The sequence below is a fragment of the Gobio gobio genome, assembly GCF_949357685.1.
Source record: "Gobio gobio genome assembly, chromosome: 16".
Lineage (NCBI taxonomy): Eukaryota > Metazoa > Chordata > Actinopteri > Cypriniformes > Gobionidae > Gobio > Gobio gobio.
The window spans coordinates 48,368,666-48,385,063 of record NC_137109.1 but is presented as its reverse complement, the minus strand read 5'-3'; the positions used below and the strand labels follow the sequence as shown (position 1 = coordinate 48,385,063).

The 16,398-nt window shown below is 39.3% G+C and overlaps 1 protein-coding gene across 1 annotated transcript in view; it reads right to left on the bottom strand.

Moving 5' to 3' along the window:
* The window catches only part of LOC307139892 (glutathione S-transferase P-like), a 729,649-nt gene that overhangs the window by 488,686 nt on the left and 224,565 nt on the right, over positions 1–16,398 (bottom strand). The window lies entirely within an intron of this gene.

Below are 16,398 nucleotides of genomic sequence, written 5' to 3'. Positions count from 1 at the left end.
ATGATTACTCCCAATTCGCGCGTAATTACATTTGCACGCAAACGTTGTCAACATAACTCACAGGAAATCCAAAATACTTCCACACCAGCGACTTCAGTGAAAGAGGAGGGAGTTCAAGTTCTGTCGATGGGTCTCCTGCATCTGTAGATGCCATGCTATCTTTTGAGTGGCTGTAGCTGAGGTTGACTCGCAGCACTTCAACACGTGTTTTTTTTCCGCTTGGCAAGCAACCAGACATGACATGGGGGCAGCATCGACGATTCCATTTTTGAATTCGAAGTTCGAGATCGTGACTTAATGTCGGTCAATTTCGACCCTTACAACGCACATGAGCAGCTCATGGCGGAACGAGTGAAGGAGATGCACATTCCCTCTCTGACAGCAGAGGGCGCTAACGGAACAGCAGAAATGCAGCCGTTTCCCCGGTAACCCTCATAAACAAAACACTCGCGCCACTGAACACACAGCCTTTCAGATTTCTGTATTCGCTACGGTGCTCAACACACAACCAAAAACGTAATACTTAAAAAGTATTGCCCCTGTAAAGACAATTCTGAGATTTGTTTCTAAACACATTATAAATGTTAGAAATGTATTGCTGAAACACATTACAAAGACTGTGAACTATGTAGTACTGAATTCAGAAGTTAGACCGTTAAACAGTTTTTCACCGTTGCTTATGTTCAGGATTTTCTGGGCGGGGCTAAAACGGTGGTTCGATGACGCACTGGAGCCACCGAGCCTGGCTCCTCCCCTAACACGATCATAACTAGAGCACATTCGCATCAGTTTGCCCGCTCGATCGCGAGTTACTGTCAGTACTGTTAGTTACTATAGCCTACAACTTACAAAACAGCTTACAAAACAAACACTGATCAAGAAGAAGTGGATTAATTTTGTGAACAGCTACCTTGATGGAAAGCTGAGGATCACCACCAACACCTGACTCTGCAGTGACTTTACACTGGATCGTTTTACAAACTTTCACAGGAGACGACTGGGATTCACTGATAATCCGCTGCAGAATGGGGCCGAACCGACTATCACCCACCCGGCCTTCATCCTCCCGTCCCGCCGACATCTGGTGCGCGGTGATCATAAACGGTCGTGATCAGTACGTGAGTGTTGTCTTGTGTACTACGGCAGCTTTCCCGTGAGTGGGCGTGGTTTCAGCGCCGACAGTGGACACACCCCCAGCATTTGAGAGCAGAGAATGCTGCTTTTGAGAATGAAAGTTTTTGATAAGCTATTTTATGTACTTGGCGGATTTTTTTATTATTCAAATTTAGCTTGGTGGTTAATAACATGTTTAGTTTTGACTTTACAGGGACTTTAAAGACTTAAGGCTATTCTTTTCCAACTTAAACATTTAATATTTTAATCTGGACTAAATGACATGCCCTAGATATTTTTTGAATATGTTCTGATTGTTGTTCAGTCACACGCTTTACAATAAGGCTCTATTATTTAACATTAGTTAATTCATTAGTTTACAAACTGACAATGAAAAATACTTCTAAAGCATTTATTAATCTTAGTTAAATGTACATTTCAGTATTTAATAACATTATTAAAATCAAAAGTTGTAACTGTATTATTTAACGGACCTGAGCAAACACTAACTAACAGTTGCTTTTTTTAACTAACGTCATCAAAGAATAATAACTTTTGTAAAAATGTAGCTATTCGCTCTTTGTTAATGTTAATTAGCATTAACTAGTGAGACCTTATTGTAAAGTGTTACCCATTGTTCTTAATAAATCTTTTTAAGTATTTGTTTACTTTACAAATTTTTGTGTATTGCTTTATTGTATTTAAATGTTCGGTTTTTTGTTATAAGAAAGTTATTAAACCGGTTATAGTATGACACTTTTTTTGAAACTTATTTCAATATCGTGATAATACCGTATACGGCTAAAAGTTCCTTGATTATTACGCAGGAATGAGAGAATAGCCATATCGGCCTAGAAAATCACAACCTATCATTTTCTGTCGGTCTTAGTACACAATGTAACTACTGAAGAGTCAATTTCTAAAAAGGAAAAATATTGAAACTCTTTTTTTTGAGCGAGATGCTAACGGTCTAATCAGATTCAATGATCTATGCTAAGCTATGCTAAAAGTGCTACCACCAGACCCGGAGATCGGCTGAATGCATTCAAAAACGATACAACTCAACTGTTTAACTGTAGGGGAGACGGAAAATTAGCCTATTTTCAAAAATAGTGGCGTGTTCCTTTAACTACAAATATTTAACAAAAATATTTTTATAAAAATGCTACACTAAAAATGAGCTGAACTTACCCACTCAAACACCATTTTTTCAGACACTTTAAGAAGCTGTTTTTAATCACGGTTTCAGGTTTTTCTATCATTTTAGGGGCATTTGGTCATGATCCACACACAGTTCAACACTCACCTTCACCTTTTCCAGTTCTGACCCACCAGGTAGTGATTTCTGGGGGATGTGGAAGGCCTATCAAATCAAAAGACAGTTATTCACTCAAATAATCAAAACTGAACTGACATTCTCTACACACAATGCAGACATGTATACTTGGTCAATGCATTGCGGTAATATAAAGTGCTCCTGTTATGCTTTTTTTGTGTGGATATTTCCTTTCTTGCAGTGTGTAATAGAGCTGTTTGTGGATGTAAAACTGTGAAGTTTCCCAGATCAAAGTGCAGATAAAGAGTTATTGTGGCTTACAATAAAGAAGTGATTCTGAACTGAGACGAGTCGTCTGTAATTCCAGTTTCACTTCCTGCTGAACCTAATGCTGTGTTCCAGGCAGGTTATTGAGCCCGTAAGTTACGACTTCAAATCACGACTCACGACTTTGTAGCGTTCCAGGCAAAGTCCCGCCAAACTGCCTGGAGCGGTAGTAGATGTAAACAAAGAATGGGGAACCAATCATTTCTATCACCAAAGGTGCTTACTCTTTGTTTATTTGAGGGAAACGGCAAAGAAAAACGGTGCATAAGGCAAGAAAAGCTGTTATACCTTTTATTTTACGTTATTTGTATATTTAGAAATGTATTTGGTATTCATTTATTCTTGCACTCAATGGCCTGAAAACTAGCTAACACTAGAGAAGCTGCTGATAATGCATAACATTTGCTGATAAATAATGTTAGAGCAATACCTTATATTTGTTTTTTCATGTACGACTTTCATAAACACTGCTTCAATGGGGGCTGCCATTGTTGCTTCGCGGGCTATGTGACGTCAGATCTCGTAACTGGGAGTATATCGATCTAGTACGAGTTCACGGGTGGGAAGTCACGAGTTTGACTGTCGTTCCAGTGCACTTTCAAGGGTAGAAGGTTGGAAAAACACGGGTTACGGGTTGCCTGGAACGCAGCATAAGAAGGTTTGTAACTAATTTGCATAATGCCATTCTATGCTCTCGATTGGCTGAAGAGTGGCTTGTTTGCTCCGCCCTCAAACACTGTAGTTGTGTCTGAGACTGGAAGAGTTTTGTTGGTGTTGTGGAGAAGACGCTGTTTTCTGCTGCCAAAGCAAATCCACTTTGATGAGATTGAGACGGTAAAACCCTCACCATCATTACTGTTCATATCACTGTGTGTCAAGAGCTGAGATTCAGATATGATAATGAGTGCTTGCTTTCTGGCCAATCAGAGCAGAGCAGCTCTCAGAGAGACGGGGTTTAGAGAGACTGAATCCTTGATGGAAGCGTTTCAGACACTGAGAGAAAACAGCTGATGCTATATTATGAGGGGGGAAATGTGTTTTTTGACCTTTTATGCATGTACACCTGTTGTAGGAGACTCTGACACAACATTAGAAGCCTTTAAAATAACACAATAGGGCAGTTTAACATGCATTCTTGCACCACTGTGGTGTTAACAGTTGATTACTGGTGTAATTATTGGCTGCTATAAACATGTCAACAGTTCATATGCATTCATATCAATGATGCTATTATCAATTATTCATCAGTTTGTTGAAGTAAAGCGGTGGTCTTCAACCTTTTTAGCTTGCTGGACTTCCTCTGTAGACTTTGACCTGCTTTTCACGGCGTGCCTCTGGGGTGAAGTGGACTGCAATGATACACACACACACACACACACACACACACACACACACACACACACACACACACACACACACACACACACACACACACACACACACACACACACAACACAGAGAAATTCAGCACAATAAAATGACCAGATCAGCAAAAGTCACTTTCTGTCATCTCAGCAGGCCATACTCACCTTCTGATCCATGATTTAACTGTGTAGACTCTCCTCAAACACAAGGTGAGCAGCTGCTGTCAGAGAGAGAAGAGAATAAAGTTAGTGTTACTAACACTAGAGGTCACTGTAGCAGAACAATAAAAACAATCCAAAACCGCTAAGGAGCCGAGTGCAGGAAAAACGTATGTGACACGCCAATCCTAGCAGCTTGTTTTATTGCAGGCTGCACAGTCAACAAATGTGCTCCAGCACTCACCCCTCTTCTTCCATGCTAACACACACACACAGACATACACACGTGTCTTAACCCCACTTAATGATACTCCCCTTGGTCATATGACTTTCACCTTACATGGCTCCTACAGTGACTACAGCACACACTCTAAAAAATGCTGGGTTAAAAACAACCCAAGTTGGGTTGAAAATGGACAAACCCAGCAATTGGGATGTTTTAACCCAGTGAATGGGTCGTTTTACCCAGCGGTTGGGTTAAATGTTTGCTTAAAACAGTCATTAGTCGTTAGTCCATTTTCAACCCAACTTGGGTTGTTTTTAACACAGCATTTTTTTAGAGTGCACGCTTCAATTTCATATGGGAAACACAGAGTGTTCAATACAACCCTGGAAAGCCTGACAAATGAAATAATATAAATATTATTATTTTTTTAAACCTTACAATCGAAAAAATGCTGGGTTAAAAATAATCCAAGTTGGGTTGAAAATGGACTAACCCAGCAATTGAGTTGTTTAAACCAAACATTTAACCCAACCGCTGGGTTAAAACAACCCAATTGCTGGGTTAGTCCATTTTCAACCCAAGTTGTGTTATTTTTAACCCAGCATTTTTTAGAGTGTAGACAGTCTATATATAAAAAGACTGCATGTGTTGCATTTGCATGTGTTCATATTTGATATATGAGCCATAAAAGTGTAATGTATGATACAGAGGAAAAAAAACAGCAACGTTTTATTCAAGGCCACAAATGCGCAAACATTAAAAAACTAAATAAAAATGGTGCAAATGCTGATATTTGATGTAATGGATGAAATTTTGATCACTTGTAATGTAAACCAATGAGACTTCAGTGTTAAGAAAGATCATAATGAACCTGATGATCAATATTTGACTTACATTTGAACATGCTTTTTTAACCTAAGCTGCTTCAGTCCAGTAAGTGTGCATCTTAAGTTATTTCTGACAATATAAAAGCTATTCTTACATATATTTAATAAAAATCAGTGCAGATTTGACAGAAGAAAGACACGTGAAGCACAAGCTGAAGGAGGACGCTTGTGAAATTATACTAAAAGACGTTTATTTGCTAACAGAAGGCATGTAGAAGATTGTGTGCCACAGGTTTATCAGCAGATGTTGATCATTTAGAGGCCTTAGAAATGTGTCAAATATGATACAGTAGGCTTACACTTCAGACAACATTAAGTAATGCATTTAAAATGGAAAGAATTCACTTCAAAGATACTAAAAACGAGAAATACTTGTACTTTGCATTAATTCTCAGCTCTGACATTTCACAGATAATATCTCCTTTTTCGATTTCACACCAAAACTATGTAGCCGGAATGTCTTGAGGCTGAATTTACACTGACAAAATGGTAATTTTCCAGTCAACCATTCACTAATCTGCCACCTATTGAGCAGAGATGAACACGCGTCCAAAGTGTGCGCGTGAGATGTTAAAGCGAAAGCAATGAGGCGGAGTGCGAGAGGTCAAGCTCTCGGTGTTCTGCTGTGACTGTGAAGAGCTCTGTGGCTCGAGAGGAGGAAAACACACTTCTTATCGATTCATCCACACCAGTGACTCAACAGCACTAAAGGTGACGTCTCTGGGCAGAGCAGCGCTTGACACTGATACAACCTCTCACGCACACACACAGATCTGAAAGCACAACCAATGAGTGATCCTCACCATTCTAACATTGTTCTCTGAGCTGAACACATCAATTTGTTCTGCTCTTTAACTTTGAGAGACAGCTTTTTAAGAGGCCACTGTGGGTTCTGAGAGGTTGCCCCAAGTCTAGAACAGCCTATTGCATTTTTTTAAATGATATATTTATACATACATAAATACATACATATATGTGCATTGTCAATACATGATCTGGACCAAAAAATGATGCACCTCTTGATGGAAATAACATCACAGCATTTATTTTCATCAAGAGGTGCATTCATTTTTGGTCAATATCATGTATTGACAATGCAAGAGTTCAGCACTCTGTAAAGTCTCCTCCAGCACATCCCAAAGACTTTCAATTAATTCAAGGTCTGGCTCGGAGGTGCCAATCCATGTGTGGAAATGATTCTTCATGCTCCCTCATAACCATTAAACCAACAGTCTGAGCTGATGAATCTTGACATTGTTATCCTGGAATATGGCCATGAGAAATGAAAAGCTTCACACTCCATCAGTTAGGGTTTGGAAGAAATGTTGCCAAACATATAACATGCTAGAAACATAAAAATCACTGCAATAATGATCCAATCATAGACTCTTGGAAAGAGCATTTGCCTATTTAAATCCAAACATCAACTTTTTTTGGCCAGGCAGAGAGTGTGTGTGTGAGTGTGTGTGTGTGTGTGTGTGTGTGTCTGTCTGTATGCAAGAGTGAGTGAGTGAGTGCGTGTGTGTGTGAGTGTGTCTGTCTGTGTGCAAGAGTGTGTGTGTGAGTGTGTCTGTCTGTGTGCAAGAGTGAGTGACTGAGTGAGTGAGTGAGTGTGTGTGTGTGAGTGTGTCTGTCTGTGTGCAAGAGTGAGTGAGTATGTATGTATGTATGTATGTATATATATATATATATATATATATATATATATATATATATATATATATATATATATATATATATATATATATATATATATATATATATATATATATATATATATATATATATATATATATATATATATATATATATATATATATATATATATATATATATATATATATATATATATATATATATATATATATATATATATATATATATATATATATATATATATATATATACACATATATATACATATATATACATATATATACATACATATATATATACATATATATATACATATATATATACATATATACATACACTGAAATTAATTTCTAATAGTACATCAATTAAATAAAATATAATAACATTATAAAATATAGTAATAAAATAATAATAATACTATAAATATAATACTTTTAATAATAATAAAAAACTAAATCGCTAGAAGTAAATTAAATTGTGAATTTAATATATATATATATATATATATATATCAAGCTTATTTTATATATATAATTACATCACTTATATAATGATAAAATTACATAAATATATTTAATAAAATTGTAAAAATATTACAATATTTATTATTATTATTGATAAAATGCTACAAAACCCATTGAAATGTATTGCTACTGTAATATTATAATTTTGAATTTATGTAATATTACATAAATTATCATAATTATAATAAAATTATATACAATTATTATCCTACTCTAAAATGATAAAAAGAACACAATTAAAATGCATCTTAAATATTACAAATAATTTATTTTAAAAACAAATTATATAAATAAATACCATATCTTTACCCTTTCTTAATAACCATTTTCAATAAAAGCAGTTCTTAAAACCTAATAAAAACTAATTAAAAATTAATAAATAAAAAAAAAGCAAGCAGTCACAATTACACCAAAAATACCAGAAACGGCTTATATCAGGGAGCCTTCAAATATTGTGTTAAACAACGAGGCCTTTGAGTGCAAAAGGTTGAGTGGTCTATTGGATGTTTTATTTGTGGCGTTAGGAAAACAATATCTGAATCTAACCTGAAGTATGAGCAATAACAACAGTGACGCTTGAGCAAGAGAGCGAGATGGAGGCAGAAAAAGAGGCTTAAAAGCAAGGAAGTTATTTAGACGTGAAACGAGACTTAGATGTGACCTCACACTACACTTTAAGTCGGCTAATGTAAAATTGACCAGCCTGTTCTGTTATTTAAATGAGATTTTAATAACGCTGAGAGAGACACTATCATCTTTCCTGAAGGTCAAGAAACTTGGGGTGTTAACCCTTTAAATACTTAACTGATCCAGGCTTATGTCTTTATGCTTTTAGGAATGTTAATATTTGGACGTCACTATTAAAGTACAAAACGATGTAACCATGGATCCCTGAGAATAGGGAACGAGAGGCTTGCGTCCTCTAGGGGTCACTATGGGGAATGCCTCCAGCTGGGGTCTGAAGAATGAGTCTAAACACGACAATAAACTTGATATTGGCAGGCGGCAGCTGGTGTGACCGTGAGTGTAAAAGGGCACCTGTGAAATACGTCATCCACTTGCCTAAAGGAGACATGCACAGGAATACAGGAAGCATGGCAAAGGGACGCAGCATCTCGTTCCCTATTCTCAGGGAACCACGGTCACATGAATAACCCAAGACTTTCCCTTTCGAACGGGAACTCACAGGGCGTCCCCTAGGGGGAATGGGCTATCCACGCAGTCATGCTGAAGGGATGAGTGCCCTACTGGATGAACTAAGTCAAAGGACTCAAAGGAGTCCTCATCCCTAAGGTGCACCAGCAACGATCACCCACTGGAGCTTCAAGAACGGAGGCCTCAACAGGACTCCTCTAAAGAGAGGAAGCCTAACTACGTTCATATTCAGGCCAGCGTCCAAGGAGGCTCACAGAGAGCTAACACTCAGACCTTCTGAGACAGCCCAGAACAGTGGAGGCCTCAAACAAGAAGCCTAGCAATGCTCTAACCCAAGAGAAGAAAGAGTTAAGCCCAGTCTAACTGGCTCACGAAGCTCTGCAGAGTCCTACAACACTCCACACTAGGGTCAGTAGCCAAGGAAGATCCCAAAGAGCCTACAACCTAGCGTAACTACACTTCCGACTAGCCGAGCTCTAGGATTGGAGGCCTCAGTATGACTCTCTAAATCGAGAGGAGAACTAACAACACCCCACACTTAGGACATCTTACAAGGATGCTCACAGAGAGCCTACCACTCGCAATCACTATCCTAGCGGAGCTCTAGGGAGCGGACTCCTCACTAAGATAACTCTTTCTAATTAGAGGAGGCCGGACAATGCTTGCAGCAGCCAAGGAGGCTCACAGAGAGCCTAACGACTCAGCAAACAATAGCAGAGCTCTAGGAGGGGAGGCCTCAGCATGACGACTCTCTAATGGCTCAATTCTACTGAGCGGTGAGGTGCGGTTCAGTATGGTACGCAATGTTTGCTGTTTCCATTGTCAGAAGTTGTGAATGGTACCCTAATTCTGAACAGTACCACTTTTTTGGCACTCTTCCGTAGGGGTAACTAGCACAGTAGTCTGGTACTAAAGGGTGGAGCTAGACTCACTGCTGAACGTTGATTGGTTGAGAGAATCATCACTTGCGGATGCTTTTCGGCTGTGTTTTTCCTTGCAGCCTGCAGCCTTGGCTCAAACAAAGCGTTTCTTCATTTGACAAACAGCCACATGCTGAGAGGCAAGATCAAGATCTGCTGTATGTCCTCCACTGTTGTTTACCGTGTCACTTTCTTCTTCGTGCGAGAATGACATTGATTGCTATACTACACCTATCAAGTAAGGGTGCTTTTGGAGGTGGAAACGCAAGCCGGATCAGGGTTTAACGTCCTGAATAGCACTGAACTGTACTGAACAATACCATTTGGTGTAAATGAGCCATAAGTGAGAGGAGGCCTAACTACATCCAAAACAGCTTACCAAGGAGGCTCACAGGGAGCCTAGCTACTTGGAGCTCTGAGGAGCGGAAGCCTCTACAAAGTGACTTTCTATAGCGAGAGGAGGCCTAACAACGGTCCATAGAACAGGCAGTAACTGGGGAGGCTCAGAGGAAGCCTGATGACTACTGCCTGGTAGAGCTCTAAGAATGGAGACCTCAGCATGACGACTCTCTAAAGCGAGAGGAAGCCTACTACGTTCCACACACAGGACAGCTTTCAAGGAGGCTTGCCTAGAGCCTAACATCTCAGAACTGCTATCCAGGTGGAGCTCTGGGGAGCAGAGGTCTCAGCAGGATAACGCTCTATAGCGAGAGGAGACCTAGCAACGCTCCGGCTTAGGTGCATCACAGAGTGCCTAGCAAAATTGCCTCTGACTGAGCTCATGGGACGGAGGCCTCAGCACTAAGTCCTTCGCCTGTCAAGGTGGCTACATAATAGGGCCAGCAGCTTGACAATATCAGACGAAACTCAGGGGAGTGGAGGCCTCGAACAGAACAAATCTCAATAGTGAAAGGAGGTCTAGCAATGTCCCTAACCCAGGAGTACCAAGAAGGTTGACAGAGAACCACTGCCATTCCGTCAATGTCTAGCCGAGGTCTAAGAACAGAAGCCTCAGCACGACGACTCTCTAAAGCAAGAGGAAGCCTAACTATGTTCCACGCTCAGAACAGCTTCCAAGGAGTTTCATAGAGAGCCTACAACTCAGAATTGCTATTAAAATCTGAGCTCTAAGGAGTGGAGGCCTCGAAGGACAACTCTCTAAAGTGAGAAGAGGCCAAGGAACACTTCAAATGCCGCCATGGGACCCGAACTTCCGAGTGCAGGTGCTCAACTATCACCCCTCAGGAGAGTCAAGCCAAGGTGGAAGAAAATAACTGCCACTGCATTACGAATAGTGAGCCTTTAACCCCCTCAAGAGTAAAGCACACTAGTTCAAGCGTCAGATTCCATCACTCTGAAAATAATCATACGAGAACAGACACGAATGCATCGCTATGAGTGCCTTAAACTCCCTCGAGAGCAGAACGCGCTTGTGAAACCACTAACTACTATCCCTCAGGAGAGAGCAGAAAGGAAAAAAAAATCTCCTCACCTGTGTCTTGTAGTCAGTCTCGTGAATGCATCATGCCAAGCGCATCCAGCTTCTTCGGAGAGAAGACCGCATTCAACTCAAATGCGCGTCCCACATCCCTCGAGAATAGGGACGGCACAAAATGAGTTTTTCATTGAGAAATCATCGCTCCCTCAGGATTTAAACGAAAGGTGCCCTTTTTATCGTGACGTCAGAGGCTTCCGTCTGCCAATGTCAAGGGCTACGTCTCAATCAGTTCCCTAGCTCCCGAGTTTGAATCAGAATATCATGTTCATGAATTCAGGCACTGGTAAGGACAGTAAAGGACGCTACCTCAATAATAATTTCTTACATTTATATAGCGCTTTTCTGGGTACTCAAAGCGCTTTACATATAGAGGGGGGGGGGGGGATCTCCTCAACCACCACCAATGTGCAGCATCCACCTGAATGATGTGATGGCAGCCATATTGCGCCAGAACGCCCACCACACACTACACATTGGGACACTGATGACTTTTTCCAGCGACGTGACAACATCATTACTGGTATTTATGAACAACAGCAGAGCTGAAATCTTTCTGACATTACTTGTAATGTTATTTAAAGTATATTATTATAAATACTTTGCTTGTTACATATACGTGCAACATTTTAGCCGTAAATAAATGATAAAGTTCGTATTTTAAAAAAACATCTATCGCGTGTCATTGTGTAGTCAGTTGGCTCACGTGATTTAAGTTAAGTTTCGCTCTTCAGAACTTCGGTTAAAGGAACGTAGTGAGCATCGATGCACCCTGGTTTTCACGGTGCATTGTAGGACTTTTTAGGGAGCGAACGTTTCAGTGCCCTGGAAGGATTCTGCGATTGAGACAGCCCTTAAAATGGCCGACTCCCTGATAAGTGCCCTGACTACTGAAGTAACTGATTGAGACACTCAAGTTCATAGTCGTGTTTAGACACCAGTCATGCCCCATAGCGACCCCTAGGGGTTTCCTTTCGAAAGGGAACTTAACCCTTACTTTTGGATGCATACTAAGCCTCTTACAAGTATCCTAGAATAAAAATACCAAACATTTAATACCACTACAATACTTGAAAAATAGAAATCTCCAGCAGCTGATGTCAATCATATTCTCACGCTGTGATATTTCTTCCTCAGCCAGTGAGTCAGACCTGCAGTATTTAACAGCACACCAACACCTTTATTTGTGGCTCATAATAAATTATTAAAACAAAACATTCAGTGGGGAGGACACACATTATCATCTTCCATATAGACACTGTTGGAGGTAAGAGCATATATTTGCTGTGAGACATCATGACAGCAGAACCAGGGCTTTGACTCTCAGGAACCAAAACACATTTTGTCCATTTCGGTTCAGTTACTGAGTCGATTTGCCTTTCAGTGATTCTGGAACAACAGACGCATACAAATACAGCCACATACTGATGTTCTAGACCGCTCAGGAGCTCATTATACAATATATTTCCAGTAAATATAGTAAAAACCCAGTAAATAAACTGATTGTAATGCAGAGATTATAAAACGAGAGCTAGACACTTACCCTCCTCCTGTCTGTCAGTGAAGGTGTGCAGCCAGTAAGTGAATCCTTCTCGTTTCACGATGCAGTCGCTCCATCCCTCCCTTTCATTCGCTCACACACACACACGGCTCATTCATAATTTCACAGACACACACGTACACACCCACCAGGCCAGTCACGAACACAAGAGTGTAATAAGGAGGGCGAGAGAGATGAAGGATTGCAGTTAACCCTGAAAAAGCATTCATGCACAATGGGTGTTCACAATCGTGGCAATATTAAGGCTAAAATGGAATTAATTGTCTGCTTTATTGTGGTTTTATTAATACTTTGAATTATTTTTAATGAATATTTTATTTTTAGTTACAGTATGTTACTTTTAGTGAAATTTGTGTCCTTTAGTTATGTGCTTGTGTCATTTTATTAGTGTTTTTTTTATATAAATATAGCTATTTAGGTTCAATTCATTTGGTAACACTTTACAATAATCAGTAGTGCAACAGAAGGGATTTCCGCTTGCATTCGAAAAATAGTATTAATAAAAATGCTTCCAAAAACCAAGATCTCTCAAGAACCCTAAAGGTCTCTGTATGTTATTTTTTATAGCAAAAATGCTGTTTTCCCGAATACCAGCATGTTTGCAAATGTGATTTTGATTGATTTTGATGAACGAGGTGAAGGCGCCGGCGCCTTAACCGACTTCAGAGAGTTATGTAACATATAATACAATAAACAATAAGTTAATAGGCTGGTGACTTACATGTTATACACAATGTAGTGTTTTTTTTTTCTATTTTGCCAATGAAAATAGTTCCAAACATTAGAGCCACTGCGTGCCTCTGAAATCGCATGGTCTTTTGAGTATGTACTTATTTTGAACAAGTAATTACGTCACAAGCGCTAAAAAAGTGCATTCTATGCAGTATAAGAATGTGTAGAATGAATTTAATTTGGACGTATGCAATATCGGATGCAGCCTATTTCAGTTTCTTACTGAATGAATGGCTCGTTGACTCACTCAGGCTGCATCCGTAATCGCATCCACTCTAAAAATATGGCACCAAAAATGGTTCTTGGCTCGTAATCATAGGGGAACCTTTTTTAGTGCTATATAGCACCAATTTTGGTGCTTCAGTGGTTCTTCAGCGGTTTTTCAGAGGTGCTATATAGCACCTTAGTCAAAGAACCGGTGAAGAACCACTGAAGAGCCGCTGAAGCACCAAAATTGGTGCTATATAACACTAAAAAAAAGGTTACCCTATGATTACGAGCCAAGAACAATTTTTAATGCCATATAGAACTTTTTTTTTTTTTAGAGTGTACTTCCTTAATATATAGTAAGCGAAAAACAGTAATGACAAAAGTAGTATGTCTGAATTCACAGTACTCATATAAGGCAAAAAGTACCCGGACGACCTCCTACTGGTGAGATTCTGAAGTGTGTATATGATGGACAATTTACCATGAGGCCACAGACAAGGATCTGTGATTGTCAGTGAAGTGACACAACCAAGCAGCAATCTCCCGCAGTTTATCTTGAAGCCAATAAGGAAGTGACTTAAACAGCAATTCATCGATTGGCCACTAGAGACAGACTCCAGAAGGAGCAGAATCTCATTGAGCTCATGTTAAAATGCCCAACTTTACAGCAGAAGAACACATGTTTACAGTCTGGGACAAATTGTGGTTTTGGTCTATACAGCAAATTTTGCCCCTCATGACGACTGTGAGGGGGGTGAATGTTTTTATAACTCATTCATTTACATTATATAAAGCCTTAAAGTTCTGCATAATTAAGGGCGTGGCCACTTCGAGTGACAGGTGGATAGCCATTTATCTGCTGTCTGTTAGTGATCACGTCACCTCAGCTCCGCCCACGTCCCGCCTTTTTGCCCATTTTCTGTTATCCGGGAGTGACGCGCGCTGACAAGATGGCGACGGCCTGCTCGTCCATACTTTGTGCTTCAGAACGGCTCATCAGAATCCTATGGGTGACGTCACAGACACTACATCCATATTTTTTGTCTATGGACACAACTGGGATTACATTCAAACTACACGCACTCATAATAGAACGCACTTTTTTAGCTCATGAAGTAATTACTTATTCAAAATAAGTACTTAACCCTTAAATGCATGAATGTATCATCAATCATCATTACATATTTGGGTCTTTATTGACCCGGATCGAACACGGATGGATCTCTACCCATCGCGACAATATAAAGCTCTCCTGATATTCGACTAACAATTACAGAAGAATAAAATAAAGCATAATTTGTTATAATTTTGTTTGTAGGTTGGAAGGGTTCAGTTTGAGCAGATGTGTTATACCATCATCATTGTCCTTGTCAGAGCTCATTTCCCAGGACATTCAGCATCCGACTCATATTCGCCATCTCAAACATTCTCAACTATCATCTTAAAAATCAATATTTTGATGGCTGACAGCTGCTTCACCAGATCAAGTGACACTAACATTTGATTGCGTTCAGTAAATCTCTGAGCCATTTCAAGTTTTGCTGATGATTCTTCCTATTCTTTTGTTTTCTGTCTGCGGTAACTATGAGTGAAACGTCACTTCATCATTGTGTATCAGACTCATGGGATAATGGTGAATTGCATTTATTCAGTCATCAATGATTCAATTATTGTTATGCAGAACATAAATTACAATTATACAATTTTTACAAAATAAATTAATGGGAAAACGGGCAATCTTTTATCATTGTATTTTCTCATTGTTGTAGTGTTTATAATGAATTGATTGAGGAATCCTAAGGTGGTGGATGTCTAACTTTAAACAAATGAATGAGGAGAAGGGGAATAAATGATGTCCCAGGTCACTAGACTCAAAAAAAAAAGATTCTAGCTGTTTGCTCATTTAATTAAATTGAAACAACACAAATCTTTAGTTTTTTACTTAATTGTCATTACACTCAATTTAATTATGTTAAATTAAATTAGTAAAATGTTAAGTTAACCTAAACCATTTGTGTTGGGACTACATGATTCATTTCTGTTGCATTGACTGAAACTGAGCAGTGGATTTCTAGTTCCCAACATGCTTTGCATAAGGAGAGTAAATGTTGAAGTTGAGTGCTGTTAATGTGTTAAGGGACAGACCTATATATAGCCATTATTGGACCTTGGTGAACAGAGTCAACTTGCTAATCCCTATATTAAAAAAATGTAGGTGTAATTATGGACAGTGATTTTAAACTGGACAAACAGATTAACTTGGTAGTTAAATCTAGTTTTTTTTTGTTTTTCAAATGAGACAACTTACCAAGTTGCCCCCAAGGGGGGCAATCCAACGCTCTCCATTGACTTTGCATTGCGGGAGGCTGCCTCATTGTCATTTCGGACTTCGAACAAAAAACAGAACAATGTCTAAAAGCTCATATGTGACAAGGTGTACAGCAAACAAGCTAAAAAACACAGAAATACGTTTTTATAAGCTGTCGACCCCAAAAAACGAGCGTTTAAGAAGATAAAAGTGGATACAGGCAATACGAAGTGAAGCTTCAGCAGGAAGAATGGGTACATTTTGGGATCCTGACACTCAGTATGCCTCAATATGTCCATGTGTGCAGTAAATATTTTGTCACTGTTAAGTCAAATATCCAAATGTCCGTTTCATATATTATATTTACTGTCACTGATCACGTTCCCCTCTAGTCGTCGTAGTTCTCAGTGTAAAATGACCCGTCGCGCTCTGTCTCAGTGGCCTGAATCCACTTTTTTCTCCTTAAACGCTCGTTTTTTGGGTCA